Below are 16,299 nucleotides of genomic sequence, written 5' to 3'. Positions count from 1 at the left end.
CCACACCACAGTGTCAAAGCCTCTGCCCTGACTTCGTTTATGTTTGTTAAACCTTTTTCAAAAAAAATCTTATAAGCATTTATCCATATTGATTTAAATATATATATGTATGTGTGTATATATATATATGTGTATATATATATATTTCTCCCCCCACCCCGAAGAAGGAAATGGCAGTCCACTCCAGTTTTCTCGCCTGGAAAATCCCATGGATAGAAGACACTGGCAAGCTACAGTTGCAAAGAGGGGTTGCAAAGAGTCAGACACAACTGAACAACTGAACACTTTTTTTTTTTAATTAAAAACAATTTTTTTGGCCATACCATGAGGCATGTGGTATATTAGTTCCCCGACTAGGGATCAACCTGGCACCCCCTGCATTGAAAGTACAAAGTCTTAACCACTGAACCACCAGGGAGGTCCCTCTGCTTTGCCTTTAATTTGGCAAATAATCCTGGAGAGAGACTGTCTACTCCCCACGTTACTACTTTTTGTTTTTGTCTTTTGTGTCTTTGTATTTTTATGTGAATATAATAGAACTGGAACTAATTATTAACTGTAACTAATTGGAGGAAAGCCACATAAAGACAGTCTAGTCATAACCCTTGACCTCACAGTATTCACAACCTGTAGGCCAAAACAGAAACATACATAGCCAGGACTGGTTCATGTTTTCCAAGTCTCCACCTTATAGTAAGCACACCTACTGTGCATTTCCTTATTCGGTGCACAAAGATTCAAATCCCACCTCTGCCACTTACTAGCAATGTGGCCTTGGTTTTCTCAGATATAAAATGAGGGAATTGATAGGTTCTTAACTCATAGGGGTATTGCCAGCTCTAAATTAGTCAAAGTATGCTAAGTGCTTAGACTAGTATCTGACACACAGCAGATGTTCAATATGTATTTTATGATTATTAAGTAGAGCTTACAAAGTAAAAAATAAAATAAAAAGAAATGTTGAAGTTGTTTGGTTTCATTGAGGCCATCTGCTTTTTAACTTTGATGAAATCCATTTATGGAGTCACCAATCAGTTGCTTTGGACTTTCTGTCATGGATTCATTATAGAATGGCTTTTATAGTTCAGTAAGCAAGAGGGGCTAAAGTCAAAGCCGTCAAGTAAAATAAAGCGTGTGACTCTTGGTTACTCAGTTTTTGTCCTTAGCCCACCACCCCAGCCATCACAAACAGATACACATGCACACACACAGGAATGCATACACATTCTAAATTGTGAGGGTGTGGAAGATCTGTGAAGGAAAGAATACGGTATTTATTTTTGTGTTCTTGGAGTCTAGCATAATAACTTGTCCATAGCATATTTTAGGGCTCCCCTGGTGGCTCACACGGTAGAGCGTCTGCCTGCAATGCGGGAGACCTGGGTTGGATCCCTGGGTCGGGAAGATCCTCTGGAGAAGGAAATGGCACGTTTTAAGTAATCAGTTTATTTTTATGCATAAGCCCAGTTTTGGCAGGTCCTTCTTGAAGAACTAAAAACAATGTTAGCTCTAAACCATCACTTTGACCTGTGACTTCTGGAAATACATAAGGTGGCACAGTCTTTCAGGAAAGCAGTTTGCTTATTTTCATTGAGAACTTTAAAAATAATGTATATTATTTACCTTACAAATTTAACTTTTGAGACTCTATCATAAAGAAATAACTTTGCATTATGTACAGACCTGTTTGCCTTCATTTGGGCTTCTCAGGTGGCTCAGCAGTAAAGAATCCACCTGCAATGCAGGAGATGCAGATTCGATCCCTGGATCAGAAAGATCTCTTGGAGAAGGAAATGGCAACCCATTCCAGTATTCTTGCCTGGAAAATTCCATGGACAGAGGAGCCTGGCTGGCTGCAGTCCATGAGGTCACAAAGGGTCAGACGTGACTGAACACATACACACATAGCTGTAAGGACAGAAAGGGAAATGATTAAATAAACTTTGTGTGCATGAGTAGAACTTAAAATCTATGTCCTTTTGGGAGACAGTTCATTCAGTTTTAAAACTGGTTTATATCAATTGAGATAGCATCTACAAAATTCAGAGGCTTTTGTAAGTAAAATACACTATAAATAAGCTAATTTGCTCATGGCTCATTTAATACAATGCCTCTATGTATAAATTTGTGAATGAATGTTATTCATATTCTTTACAAATATTTTTAAAACACAAATATAATATTATCTGTAAAAAAAAATACAAAATTGCCTACACAATAGAATCTCAGCTATCTAAAGAATGTGTAGGATTGAGGTTAGCTGGCTGGATGCCATATTGTTGAAAGGTGCTGCTTCTAAGTATGATATTATGGGGGATTTTGCACCCCAGGTGTTTGATATACATGTTTACCATGTGTATATGTGTGTGTGTTTCTTTTATAATACAAAGAAACTTAAAACAATATCAATTTCACATCAAAAACCCAAAAAGAAAACTCATCATCCCATGCATTCAAAACCAATATTTAACTACAGTTTTTCTTACTTCCTTTTTATATCTTACTTTACTTTGGGTATAATATATTCCATTTTCTTTGTTCCCTTTAAAAAAAAAAGCTTGTTTTTCTACTCTAGTATAAAAATAAGTCTCTCAAACCTTCCAAACTTAGGACATCAAAACATAACTCAGTTACAGGTGATTTCATAAAAGTATTTCGTGTGCTTATAACAGTTCTGCAGCTCATAGTTATCTGATTGAGCCTCTTTTCTTAAATGCTTCGATAAATTTTAAAATCTCTACATACTTTGAGAAGACGTTTTCTTTACTTTTGAAATGTGATTTATTTAATTGAAGTAGAACCTGCTTAATTCAGATCCTGTTGTATGTAGGTGGAATATGCTAGAATAAGCAGAGTAGCTAATGATTCATTTAAAATATGATAAAATACTTTGTGTTATATTTTTATGAATTTTTTATTTCTTGAATTTTTTCACATGTAGTGGCCACTGTGCTGTCTAGGCCAAGTAAGCCTACATTTGCCAGTGTCCCTTTGAAGCTATAGTAAGAATTTATTGACATTTTTCTTTGATTCGCTGTATCAAATTTTTTATGCTCTACTTAATTTTCTAAGACAAGTCAGATTTCCTTTACAGTGGCATTTTCTCACTAATGTGTGTTGTGTTTACTTCTCCCATCTTCTGGAAGAGTCATATTGCATTTTGTTTATTGTGAATCATACTGGGCTAAATTTAAAATACTGCATACCACTGGTCTGATTATTTTAAAGACTTACTTCATTTGCTACCATATAAAATGAGGAAATAGTGAGTTCTTTTTTCTAAGCATCCTTTAGGAGTGTATTTTATTTATCCCCACAGTGTGAGCAGATGGCTCACTAGCTCAAAATATATTTTCTGAAATGGTATAGAAAGAATAATGAAACCTCTGCTGCTGCTGCTGCTAAGTCACTTCAGTCGTGTCCGACTCTGTGCGACCCCATAGACGGCAGCCCACCAGGCTCCCCCGTCCCTGGGATTCTCCAGGCAAGAACACTGGAGTGGGGTGCCATCGCCTTCTCCGAATGAAACCTCTATGAAGTCGTAAAAGATGAACGTCTAGTCCAGCAGATCTCAGTGGGGTCTTATGTGAGTGTCCGTCTATGCTGCAGCAGCGTGGGGGAGGTGATATGAAGCACTTCTGTTTTCCCTTTGGATTTCTTTTATCTTGATATAATTTACGTTAGCACATAAGACAAATTTAAGCCCAAAAGCCACACACTCCTCCTGCTAATATTTTACTCTTCATGTCTGTATTCTTTTCTAGGTTCATCTATTACATATGTGACAGTTATCCATAGTAACTGTAGTAATTATGAACAGTGTTCTATCGTAATCCATAGAAGCTCCTAAGCTAAAATAAATTTTATATAATAGCGATTTATTGCCAGCTTTCTCTGTCATGAAGATAAATGTGTTTTCAATAAAACATAGAATTATTGGATTCTATAACTTAATTATAGAATTTTTCAAAATGATGTATGATATTGGTTTAGGCCGAGCTACCACGGTGAGGAGTGAAGCTGTAGCCATGAAAGAGACAAGGAACATAAGCCTAAGGAGAAGCGAGTAACCCTCTTGACTCGCCCAGGTGGTAATTCAGAGATTACCGCCCACTTTGACCAAGAGCAGCTTCAGGAACATCGTCAGCCTATGCCTGAGCATGACTATTTTGAGTTTTTTTCTAATGATACTGGTCTGTATCCTCATGTGTATGCAAGAGCATACATCAACTTTAAAAACCAAGAGGACATTATTTTGTTCAGGGATAGTTTTGATGGTTATGTATTCCTTGACAATAAAGGTCAGGAATATCCTGGCATCGTAGAATTTGCACCTTTTAAAAAGCTGCAAAAAATAAGACTAAGAAAAAAGATACTAAAGTTGGGACTACCAATGATCCAGAATAAAGAAAATTTTTGGAGAGCTATGCTGCAGATAATGAGAAAATGACATCTACTCCATCTACTAGAGGAAATAGAAGCAAAAAATAGAGAACTAATAGCCAAAAAGACAACTCCACTTTTGAGCTTCCTGAAAAACAAGCAGAAGATGAGAGAAGAAAAGGGAGAAGAAAGGAGACGGTGAGAAATGGAAAGAAAAAGGCAAAGAGAAGAAGAGAGGAGGAAGTGGAAAGAGAAATAAAAACAGAAAGATATAGAAAAGCCAAAGAAGATAGAGTTCCAGAAAGGGACAGATTAAAGGATGAACCAAAGATTAAGCTGCTCAAGAAGCCAGAAAAAGGAAATGAAAAAGAACTGGACAAAAGAGAAAAGCTCAAGAAATCGGACAAAGAATCTGAGTGATGAAAGAGCCAGTGGGCAGAGTTGTACATTGCGCAAGCGTTCTGAGGGTGAATTTAAAGATAGAAAGCCTGAGAGACCTGAAGATGAGGTGGCAGAGAATACAGGGAGAAGGAGCGGGATTACAAACGAGACCAAGAGCGCATCCTGCAGGAGAGAGAGTGGCTGAAGCGGCGGGAAGAAGAGCACCGCAGGCAGAAGGAGCTCGAAGAGAAAGGAAGAAGGAGAAAGAAGCACTTCCGGATAAAGGAAAGAAGCCTGAAAGTACAGAGCCAGTAGGCAGCTCAGAAAAAGACTGAAAAGAGAGAAGTGGTTAAGGGAGCTCACATAAGAAACAAGGAGTGCCCGGCGATGCAGCTTTACCAGCCAGGAGCTCGAAGCCAAAATCGACTCTGTCCCCCGATGACAGCACCAAGTCTGGAGAGTCAGCCATAGGAAAAAAGCAGGAAAGTGGTGTTAGCCATAGAAAAGAAGGAAGCGAGGAGAGATAGTCCAAATGGCCTTAGGTGTCCTGACTGTCTCGGCAGCCGAAGAGCACGAATTAAGCAATCCAGAAGTGCCTTCGGGGCAAAGGAATAGAGAGAGAGGAAGGAGGTCACTGGGCTGGTGGGGTACACTGCCGAGGGGTATGTTTTGCGTCAAAGCAGGAAGCCGATAGCAGGTTCAGATTGGAAGTACGATTTTCATTTTTTATACAGTTTCTACAAATTAAATTTAAAGTGTCAGACAAAGCTGAGGAGGAGAGGACATGCACTGTAGTTTCAGGCAAGAAATGTCACAAGAGGACTTATTTAGGTATGACACGAGAAGAAGATACGAGAACTGGCTTTCAAATCAAAAGGTTTTGTTAATCCTGGATTGAATTTTCTTAAATTTCAGTGGAGCAGAGTCGCTGTGAAGTCTCGTTCGGATCCAGTTATAGTCATTGTTGGTGATAACTGTTGACTTTGTGTAGTTTAGAAGCAAGAAGCATGTAATTGTAATACAAGTACAGTGAAGGATATAACACATTTTCACTTATCCAGAAATTTAAATAGTCATGTCATGTTGATAGCTTATGTCCTAAAGTTTTAGGACTAGTTTAGGAACCACTACCCACTCCAGTATTCTGGCCTAGAGAATTCCATGGATTGTGCAGTCCCTGGGGTCGTAAAGAGTCGGACACGACTGAGCGACTTTCACTTTCACTTTAGTTCTTTGTTTGCTTACGTGAAATTAGTGTAAAACAATTTTTTAAAAAACATCTACTTTTGCCTTTAGCAATTTTTATATTCGTACAGTCTAACCCTTAGTTGATGCTTGACAATCCAGTCTTTGTTTGACCTTAGGTCCCATGAGCTGAGTGCCTACCCTCTCCAGGAAGGAACCTGCACCAATATTTGTTCCTGTTAAATAGCAACTTAGCTTATTTTGCATTGATATCAATAAATATCAACATCACTCAAAAAATGTATGATATTATACATTTTGAGATAATGTATGATACAGTGGAAGCTTCAATAAGATTTTATGTCTAGATTATTTCTTTTGTCCTCTTACAGTCAATTAACTCAAGATGGAGCTACTTCTTCACATAGAAAGCATATATTCAGAATTTTGTTATATTAAATAAGTTTTGTTATAAATTTTAATTTTCATCAAATACTTTTCTTCTTTGAAACCTAAAAGAATTGGCAGAGAATACTAGAAACCAAAAATATGAACACTAAAGATGTTAAAGTTGTGTATTTCATTCTAAGATGTGAATACATAGATAAAAGATAAAATTTTTTAACTTGTAAACTCTCCCAAAATAGCCAGATTCTTTAAATCTCAGATTTCCAGGTAGATTACCTCAACTTTACAAATTACTTTGCTGATACAAATAGATCTAAAATTTCACTGAAATTCTTAGTGAATAGTTGATGATACTCAATGGAAACTTTTACCTTAGGAAAAAATTACTGCAGAGAATATCAAACTGCAAGTAGGATGAATTCAAAAAAGAAATGCAGGAAATTGGGCCTTGGGATAAAACCATTAATCTTCTGATGAAAGCACATTTTGTTGTTTTAAATGTATGACTATATGGTTAACACAGATCAGCAGTAGAACTCTCCATTTGATGATTGATTGGTCAGCTTTTTTAACCTTGTATATTGAGACTTTGTGGAACTGAAGCAAAACCCAAGTCATTGAAGTTTGTGTCCAGAAGGGATCAAAGGATCATAGAATACAGGTGAGGAGGCTGAGGAATAAGTTATTTGGCTAAATGTATGGTGCTCTGGCTGGTTTGTTGGTGGCCAAGAAAGCTCTGGTGACAAAGAGGGTAACTCAGAAGGAATGGAACCTGTGGAGCAGACACTGTAGCCACAGGAAGATTCTGGGTTTAAAGTGGAGAGAGCAGAACGATCCACTAGATCCTGGGTAAGGGCAAAATGTTGTCTCCTGTTGCTCCCAGAGCTTTGTAAGGATTATGTACTAACCAGAATATGTTAGTAGCATATCTTGTGGGGAAAGGCAGACTAAAAATCAGAAAGTATATTATATTCTCAATTCTTAAAAGCCACCAAACTATTCACAGTATTGTCTGTGGATGGTTAGGTTGAGAGTTTTCCTCCTCCTCCTCTTCCCTCTACTTCTTTTTTCCCCTTTCTTCCTCTTTTGTATATTTCTCAAACATTTACAGTGAATATGTAGTAATTTTATAATAAGAAGCCTGTTATTAAAGTTTCCAGTAGGATCACATCTTCCATAGGTAGAAAAATAGATGTTCATTCATCTTAATAGGAATACATTCATTTGGGATATCAAGATCAGAATACCAATCGTGTGTACACAGTTTATTGATGAGATGTACCATTGATTTCGTGCACAGAGTTGTTTCATCTGGTGGTTAATGGAATCACTGCCATGGCTTCCTGTTGTTGCTTAAAGTGAATTATTTCAGTTGTATCAAAGGGTAGGTGATGTTGAGTTTAATTAGGAGGAATCACTTGGAATTATTTGGAGTTATTATGGCCTACACAGTGAAGTTGAGTCTTCATGCTCACTGCTTTCAGAGCAAAGGGATTTTTGGTCTTGTTGACAGGCAAGATGCCCAGAGTGGGGTGTTGAACTCTTGCCAGATTTGTTTGTGAAGCAGAAGAGGGCATATACCAGAACACTTGGGCTTGGGCTCTGTTGTGGGCGTGTCAATGCATGTGTTAGGGGTGAGTAGTTACCAGGACACAGGGAAGTCCCCTGGGAGGCAATGGGGCAGGTCAACAGTAAAGGGTGCATGTGAAGAGTCAGGGTGGAGGGCTGTAGCTGCTCATTGATTGTCCAGCAGGGTGTTTGTGGGGGCTTCCCAGGTGGTGCTAGTGGTAAAGAATTCACCTACCAATGAAGGAGATGCAGGAGACACAAGTTTGATCCCTGGGTCAGGAAGATCCCATAGAGTAGGAAATGGCAACCCACTCCAGTACTCTTGCCTGGGAGATCCCATGGACAGAGAAACCTGTTGGGCTATAGTCCGTGCGATCACAAAAGAATCTGACACAACTGAGCATGTGCGCACGTTCTGTTTTAAAGAACCAGAGATGTATTCATCAGGCAGACTGTTTCTCTGGGCTCTTTTCCAGTGTCAGAGCTCATCCATAAAAAAGCAAACAAAGCATTGTGCTCCTAATTACCTTAATGTGAATTATTTACCTTATGGGATTAAAGAGAGAAATTGAATACTGACCAGTGTCTTTGATTTCTCTGCACGTGAGTGAACTGCTTACTCCTGGAATAAGGAGAACAAATTTGCCAAATGAATCACAACTTCATTCCAAAACCAAATAGAATGATTTTTCAGTATCTATTTTCAATCATCTGTCCCCTTGTTATTCTTAATTACCAACTATAATTACTTGCTTCTGTCACCATCGTCATGGCTGTATAGCTAGAAAGACCCAATTGGGGAATCTGAATGGTTGAGATACCTAATCCCATATTATTGTCAAATTAAATAACCCATTCTGGCTCTGAGAGCCTTCAACTGGACAGTGTATTCCCTTCATCTCTACTTAATTTTGACACCTACATCAGTGGTTGTGATATGTTGGGTTTCTTTCCTGCATGGAAAAGAAATTTATTTAAACTATAAATTTCATGTTGGCAAACAAAATGATTTTTGCTGATGCTCTGATAAAGAGCCTAACAGCAACACCATCAAATGTATTGAAACTTAAGGAACACCCACTCAGTTACTTTTTCTCTAGAGCCAGTAAGGATTTGAAATGAGCAAACACAAGTTGGCCAAAGAAATTTCACTGTCTTTTTGTAAGAATAATGTTTTTCAAAAAAGTAATTTTGCAAAGAATATTTCAGAATACTGGGCATGTTTATAAAAGCTAAGATAGCTTAGTCACATAAGGAAGCATAATATTTTTCAATGTCTTTATATTTGGGATAACCATACAAAAATGATAGTTGTTTCAATTATTCAACAAGTGGTTTCTAATGAGTTTTTTTTTATAATCATTGGTAATACATATTAATTGCAGACAAATGGAATCAATTCAGATAAGTAAAATGAGGAAAAAGGAATCAATCTCTAACCTTCCTACTCAGAAGTAACCACTGTGAACCTTTTTGGTTATATCCTTCTGCTGCTGCTGCTGGTAAGTTGCTTCAGTCGTGTCCAACTCTGTGTGACCCCATAGACGGCAGCCCACTAGGCTCCTCTGTCCCTGGGATTCTCCAGGCAAGAATACTGGAGTGGGTTGCCATTTCCTCCTCCAATGCATGAAAGTGAAAAGTGAAAGTGAAGACTTTATCTAAATTATTGTAAAGTTATATTTATGTATAATACAAAAGTGAAAGTGAAAGTCGCTCTGTCATGTCTGATTCTTTAATTTTAATTGTGTAAAACATAATTGAGATAAAACTTATAATTATATAAATATAATCTTTAAAAGTATGAATTAGCATTTATTGAATGCCTATCTTAAACCCACTCCAGTATTCTTGGCTGGAGAATCGAATGAACAGAGCAGCCTGGCGGGCTGCAATCCATGGGGTCGCAAAGAGTCAAGCATGCACGCACGCTTACTGTTGTGAATCGTGTATTTTTTTTTAAAAATACATTTATGCCTTTTATATAGGTAGATTTTCTTCTTAAATTCTGGGCCCTGGGGCCTGTGTTCTGCGATATTCAAAGGTATGCAAAGATATATGAAGACTAGGGAAAGGAAAGAAAGCCAAGAAGTCTTTTCTTTTTGTTCTGGCTGTGCTGGGTCTTCACTTTGTTAGGCAGGCTCCTCTAGTTGTGGCACACGGGCTTAGTTGCCCTCAGCATGTGGAATCTTAGTTCCCTGACCAGGGATCAAACCCACAACCCCTGCATTAGAAGACTGCTTTTTAACCACCCGACCACCAGGGGAGCCTTCATAGGCCCTGGTCCTCTATCTTCTTCTGAGACCTGGGAGCTTTGATGGCAGGGGCGGGAGCTGAGGAGAAGGAGAGGTTTTTTTTCCCTTCCTCATTTCTTTGACTACTAAAGAAAGAGGTGAAGATTAGGTGCAGAGGAAGAGAGGAATGCAAAGATTATTTGTTTCTCCTTCTGCTGCTTGTCTTTAAAATTTGCTTACAAAGGGCCTCCGGCAGAGGAGAAAGGAGCTGAGGAGCAGCCTAAGACTCTGACAAGTTTAAAAAGTGCTTGGGAGATCAGTACTGACTATTCAGCCGTTTCTCTCACCAGCCCACATCCTTCTAATTTTAAGGGCCTGAGCAGGTGTTTAGGTTTTATTTTGAAGTTTATGTTAACAGCAATGTAAAAATAGCCGTTTTCACAATATGTGTTTACATCCTGTTTCTAGAAAATGTAGTGTGTGAAGGAAGAATCACAGTTTCCTAATATTTGGTTTTGTAAAAAGATTCCCCTCTTTATCAAAAGCCTTATATGAATAATAGGATATTTTAAAATAGCAGTATACTACCTTGCCTTTCAGATATGACTCAAGAAAAAAAAATATGCAAAATTTAGGGCCAACAATTACATAGTATAAGAGAGGAACACCTTAATTATAATGAACTTCTCTGGCAAATTAGTGCTTAGACCACTTCCTGACCGTTTAGTAAATGCTGACCTAAGGTGCAACACCTTTTCTTTAAAATGTGCCACTATGCAGGGGGTAAGACATTTTTTTGAAGTATGAACTCTTGAGTCATTCTTTTTAAAGTGTACTTCCTGTATCTCTGGATTTTTTAAGCACTTTGGGAAAATCCTCAGACATTGTACCTTTAAATACAGCCTCTCTTGTGTCCAATGGTTCATTTTGAGGCTCTCATTAGATATACGTTAGACCGTCTTATTCTTTGTCTTCCACATCTCATAACTTCTTTAGCGTATTTTCTGTCTCCAGGTTTCTGTGCTGCATTGTCAGTAATTTCTTCTGACCCATCATTCTGTTTACTTATTCTGTCTTTGTCGGTGTGTGCGTCTTCAGCCACTCAGCCGTGTCCAACTCTTTGAGACCCTATGGACTGTAGCCCGCCAGGCAGAAATTCTGTCCATGGGATTCTCCAGGCAAGACTATTGGAGTGGGTTGCCATTTCCTCGTCCGGGGGATCTTCATGACCCAGCAAAGTACTTTTATTTCAGGAGTTCATCTTCTTTCCAACAGTTGCAATTTTCAGTCCCCTGATCACTTTTTATCTCCGATTGCTTGCTTATTTGGGGAAATCGCTTTTTTATTTTTTAACCATTCCTTACTTATTTTTTATTCCAACATATGAAGTGCTTGTTGTCTAACTCTGTTGTTTGTTATTTCTGCTTCTTATTCATGATGAAGTTCAGATTTGATTGATGTTAACTGTGAAAAACTAGAAAGTCTAAGTTGAGGTTCCTTTCCTCCAGAGACTCTCTGTGTTTGTCATCAGGACTTGCTGATGTAGGGCCACTTTAGACCCTGCCCAGCATCTCAGGCTTAATCAGGGGCCCTCTGGCTCTTCTCTGCCACCTTGGTACTGCCTCACATGCTAGTCTCCCACCATAGCCGTGACAATAAGCATTTGCTCTCAGGAAAACACCACTTTTCCAAGCCCTGGGTTTTTTTTTTACTATTCAGCTCAGATGTCTCTCTTACATCATATGAGTTCAGAGAGGGAATACAACTTTTCTGTGCTGACTGTTTCAAATTTGAGAAGGCCCCTCGGAACATCTAAACCACCACTCTCCTGGAAATGGAATTATGTAGCATCATGTTGCCCTTGACATGTAATGTCCTTTGAAAGTAGTTTGAGATCAAACCAAGAACCCAGTGTCCTGAGTCAGAGCTGGTGGTGTTGCCTGAGATGGAGACAGGCTGCCACCCTGCCTCTGAGCTGGCCAACTCAGGGCACCGCTGAGTTGACCGTTCCCTGGGGGTTGCTGCATAACTGAAGAGACTGCTTTCTAATCGGTCCATGGGGTGGGTAGCCAAGGGAAGCAGAGCTGACCATGCCTGATTCTGCGATTTGCACATCGCCACTCTTAGAGGCGTGATCTCAGTGTGCCCAGCACCCACCAATGGCATTGGGCACCTGGCAGTAAGTAGTGTTTTATTACCCCAGATGGTCAAGCGAAATTACAGAACTTCCAGAATTGGTTCTTTCCTCCTAATGAGATTAGCCAAAAAGACTAACCAATCTTCATCTCACCTTGCCTCATGGAAGCTTGAAAGTGAAAGTGAAGTCGCTCAGTCGTGTCCTACTCTTTGCTACCCCATGGACTATAGCCCACCAGGCTCCTCTGTCCATGGGATTTTCCAGGCAAGAATACTGGAGTGGGTTGCCATTTCCTTCTCCAGGGGATCTTCCCAACCCAGGGATTGAACCCAGGTCTCCCGCATTGCAGGCAGACGCTTTAACCTCTAGATTTAGTCTTTTTTTCCCACGGCCTTCCATCTTTATTAAAATCTATCACTACTCCTTCCAAAGCACTTTTTTTATTACTAACGTCTTAACTAAAAACTATGGGCAGAGTGGTTTCACTCTCATTGTGCTCTTCAATAATAACCTCGACATTTCTTTTTCGTGTGTATTTTAAAGTAATGATGTTTTATAAAATGTCGCCGGTTTTCTAACCTCTATTTTGTTCTTCATTATCACAGTTTCTCTAGTACTCTGTGTGATTTGTAGTTTCAATTTGATGTGTGCGCTCACCTCATCCTTTTATTATATTAGTGCCTAATACAGTCAGAGCTTGGCCTCACTCAGATTTCTCAGTAATGGATAACTCTTGTTTATTAGGTTTCAAGGCTTGAAGACTCACTATTATATCTCTCCTGAGCATTTTATTCAAAGAGAGAAGGTGGTTACTTACGTCTTTACTATCAGCACATTAACTTTTGGGGGAGTTAAGGAGGAAAAAAAGGCATGACTTGACATTCAATTGTGCTCTGTAATGGCCCATATCTAATGTGTTCAGCCCCTTATGAGGTTGTAGAGCATTTTGAGGACTGAAGCGTGAGTTGGCATAAATCACACTGCAGGCTATGTGTCTTTGGTTATGCAGTCAGAGTTACCAGTTACAATCCGTCCATACTCATGGGGAAATTAAAATGTTCACACCACTTATGGTTGCCTGGGGATAAGGTTGGGAGAAAAGGATAGTTAGGAAGTTGGAGATGGTAGTGTATACACAGCTCTATTTTAAATGGATAACCAACAAGGACCTACTGAATAGCACATGGAACTCTGCTCAGTGTTACGTGGCAGCCTGGATGGGAAGGGAGTTTGGGGGAGAATGGATACATGTATGTATATGGCTAAGTCTCTTCACTATTCACCTGAAACCATTAACAACATTGTTAATCAGCTATATCCCAACACAAAATAAAAAGTTTAAAACTAATAATAAGAAAAAAAATGTTCATACCATTTGGCCCAAGCATCCCACTCCTTTGAATTTATCCTGAGGATTTGTCCAACAGCATTTTTAAAAAGCACAAAGCTATACAAAATGATGGGTATTATAGCATTTTCTTTAACAGAAAAGAATAGACAGTATTTAAATGCCTGATATTTTAGCAAATTAGGGGGCATTGACTTGATGAACTATTATGCAGACATTGAAGTCATAATGCTGACTGTAGAAATTCAAGGGACACTTAGTTATGTGGTAAATGCACAAAATAGACGATTGAATTAAATATTCACAATGATTATAATTTGACAGAGCAGTAGACTTACAGACAAAAATTAGACAGAAAAATGTAAAACAGAGAATTGTGTTAGCTTTGGGAAATAAAGGTAATTTTATTCATTTGAGATATTTCCCTTAAATGTCATCATGTGGTTTTTACAGCAAACGTGCGATTTTTTTACAGCAAACGTGAAGAAAAAAAAGAAAGTGTAGATAAATATAGGACATCTCAATTGTCTCACAGACCAGGTGCTTGCAGAGTTTTCCTACTGCCTGGGGAGAGAGGGCTTGCAGTGTGAAGTTTCAGGGACCACATTTTCCACACTGCTCCCTTTGGAGGGAGAGATGTTTTGAAGAGGTGGCTTTAGCAGAGGAAAGGAGGCTGGGTCATTTATCTCATTCTCTTTTTCATTTTTATCACTGTTGACAGATACTCTCTTCTCATGCCCGCCCTCATGGCCAAATGCCAGAGGCCCTTTCTTCCCTTTCCAGAGCTTCTCTAGTCGGGACAGCCTTTCTCATACACACTCGGATGACACCCATGAAATCTTCCTTCACTTTCTCATTACTTTTCTTTCCCATTGTATCCACCAGTTTCAGCATCATCTCTGGTCCCGGTTTGAAACCTGCCTAAACATTCATTTTCCTAAGGACCCTATATGGACTCATCTGTATGGACTTTGGGCATCCCAGGTGGCGCTAGTGGTAAAGAACCGGCCTGCCAATGCAGGAAACGTTGAGAGACATGGATTTGATCCCTGGATCAGGAAGATCCCCTGGAAGAAGGCATGGCAATCCACTCTAGTATTCTTACCTGGGGAATTCCATGGACAGAGGAGCCTGGTGGGCTACAGTCCATAGAGTCACAAAGAGTCAGACATGACTGAGCAACTCACTTTTCCTCATATCCATTTCATGAATATTGGTGCCTGTCCTCAAGTTGACTTAATGCTCACTTACTCTGATTTTCCTTGCCTATTTGCACAGGCCTCAGAAGAGGGATCTCCACCAAGTGTGTATCAGAAAATGTGCTCAGTTGATCCAGAAACGTTGTCACTTCTAGGTGGGCAGATGCCAAGTGTTTATTTCCAATGGCAAACTGATCATGCGAATAGTGACTTTTTTGAGGACTTACGATAGAACATGCACTAGTGGAAACACTTTCTACTTAGGATATAATTTGTGCTTAACTGCAGTCTTATTTGTGGAGTTATCCAGGTTTCACAGGTAAGGAAACTGAGGCACAGAACTGCTAAGCAAGTACATAGTGACCTAGAGTATTGCAGACTCCAAAAATCACCCATCAGATGGCAAAGATTGCCACAGCTGGAGTTGAAGGCGACTGTGGGAAGGTTTGACTTCATTTCAGTATTTCAAACCTTGGGAGCTTTCACATAAACATCTGAATTTTGGCTTTTCTTTGAAAAATAGAAGGGTTTGACAACAATTTGCTGGAGTTGAGTAGAATCTGTTCCTTTAGAGGGGAAATAGGCTGTCTCCCACCATGCCACAGTTGGGCTCATGTCACTTAGAATTTTATCATACTTTTCTTTTTCACCAGTTAAGATATTGTTTCACTTTTTTCTTTTTTTCCTCTGCTTAATATTTAAAATTTTTCCTGTTGATATACAATCTTGCTTTATTTAGGGATTTCTGTTTAATCTTTGTAACTTTGAGTATTATGGGGAATCATTCATGTGAAGTCCCAAGTGGCTCAAGAATTTGAAGTTAATCAGTCCCTAGGAAATGGACTCAGTGAACATAATCACTGAAGAATAAAGCTGTCATAGAGCAATGAATAGAAATGGAAAGTATTTGACTAAGGAAGACTTTAGCTTTGTGTGAAATCTTCAATAAAATTCTGTTGGTTTCCTTGTGATACCAGAGCTTGATATTCCCTATGCTTCATTAAAAAAAATCGGCACTGCCAAAATAATGATTTTAAAACACAGTTGTGATGGTATCACGTCTCTGACTAAACAGCCTTTGCTGCAGCCTCACTGCCTTGTGGAAAAGGTCAAGGCTTTGCATGGCTCACAGGGCTCTTGTGATCTGGCCTGTGCATTCTTCTCAAGCCTCATCTTCCATTAAAATGCTTGAAACTAGGAGCATTGGAAATATAATCAAATGAAGTGTTACATGAGTGAAATAGTTGGGGAAAGTTTAAATTTAGGTAGACAGGCTGGGTAAGACTTCACTAAGGAAGAGACTTTAAGTAATATGAAGGAGACACCCAGGTGAGTATCTTGGGACGAGCATTCCAGGTAGAGGAAAGATGTGCAAAGTCTCTGAGTGCATGTCTGCTTGGCAGAGGGGAGCCCAGTGTGGCTGGTATAGCAGTGACCGAGGCGATCTGAGAGATAACA

General features: G+C 39.2%; 1 protein-coding gene and 1 pseudogene across 2 annotated transcripts in view; both read left to right on the top strand.

The window, feature by feature from the left end:
- RNF150 (ring finger protein 150) overlaps nucleotides 1–16,299 on the top strand; it is a 278,977-nt gene that overhangs the window by 73,249 nt on the left and 189,429 nt on the right. The window lies entirely within an intron of this gene.
- On the top strand, nucleotides 4,019–6,733 carry LOC102283070 (regulator of nonsense transcripts 3B pseudogene; annotated as a pseudogene).

Source organism: Bos mutus, chromosome 17 (genome assembly GCF_027580195.1).
Source record: "Bos mutus isolate GX-2022 chromosome 17, NWIPB_WYAK_1.1, whole genome shotgun sequence".
NCBI classification, from domain to species: Eukaryota; Metazoa; Chordata; class Mammalia; order Artiodactyla; family Bovidae; genus Bos; species Bos mutus.
The sequence above is the reverse complement of the archived record's forward strand: the minus strand, read 5'-3'. Positions and strand labels throughout refer to the sequence as shown.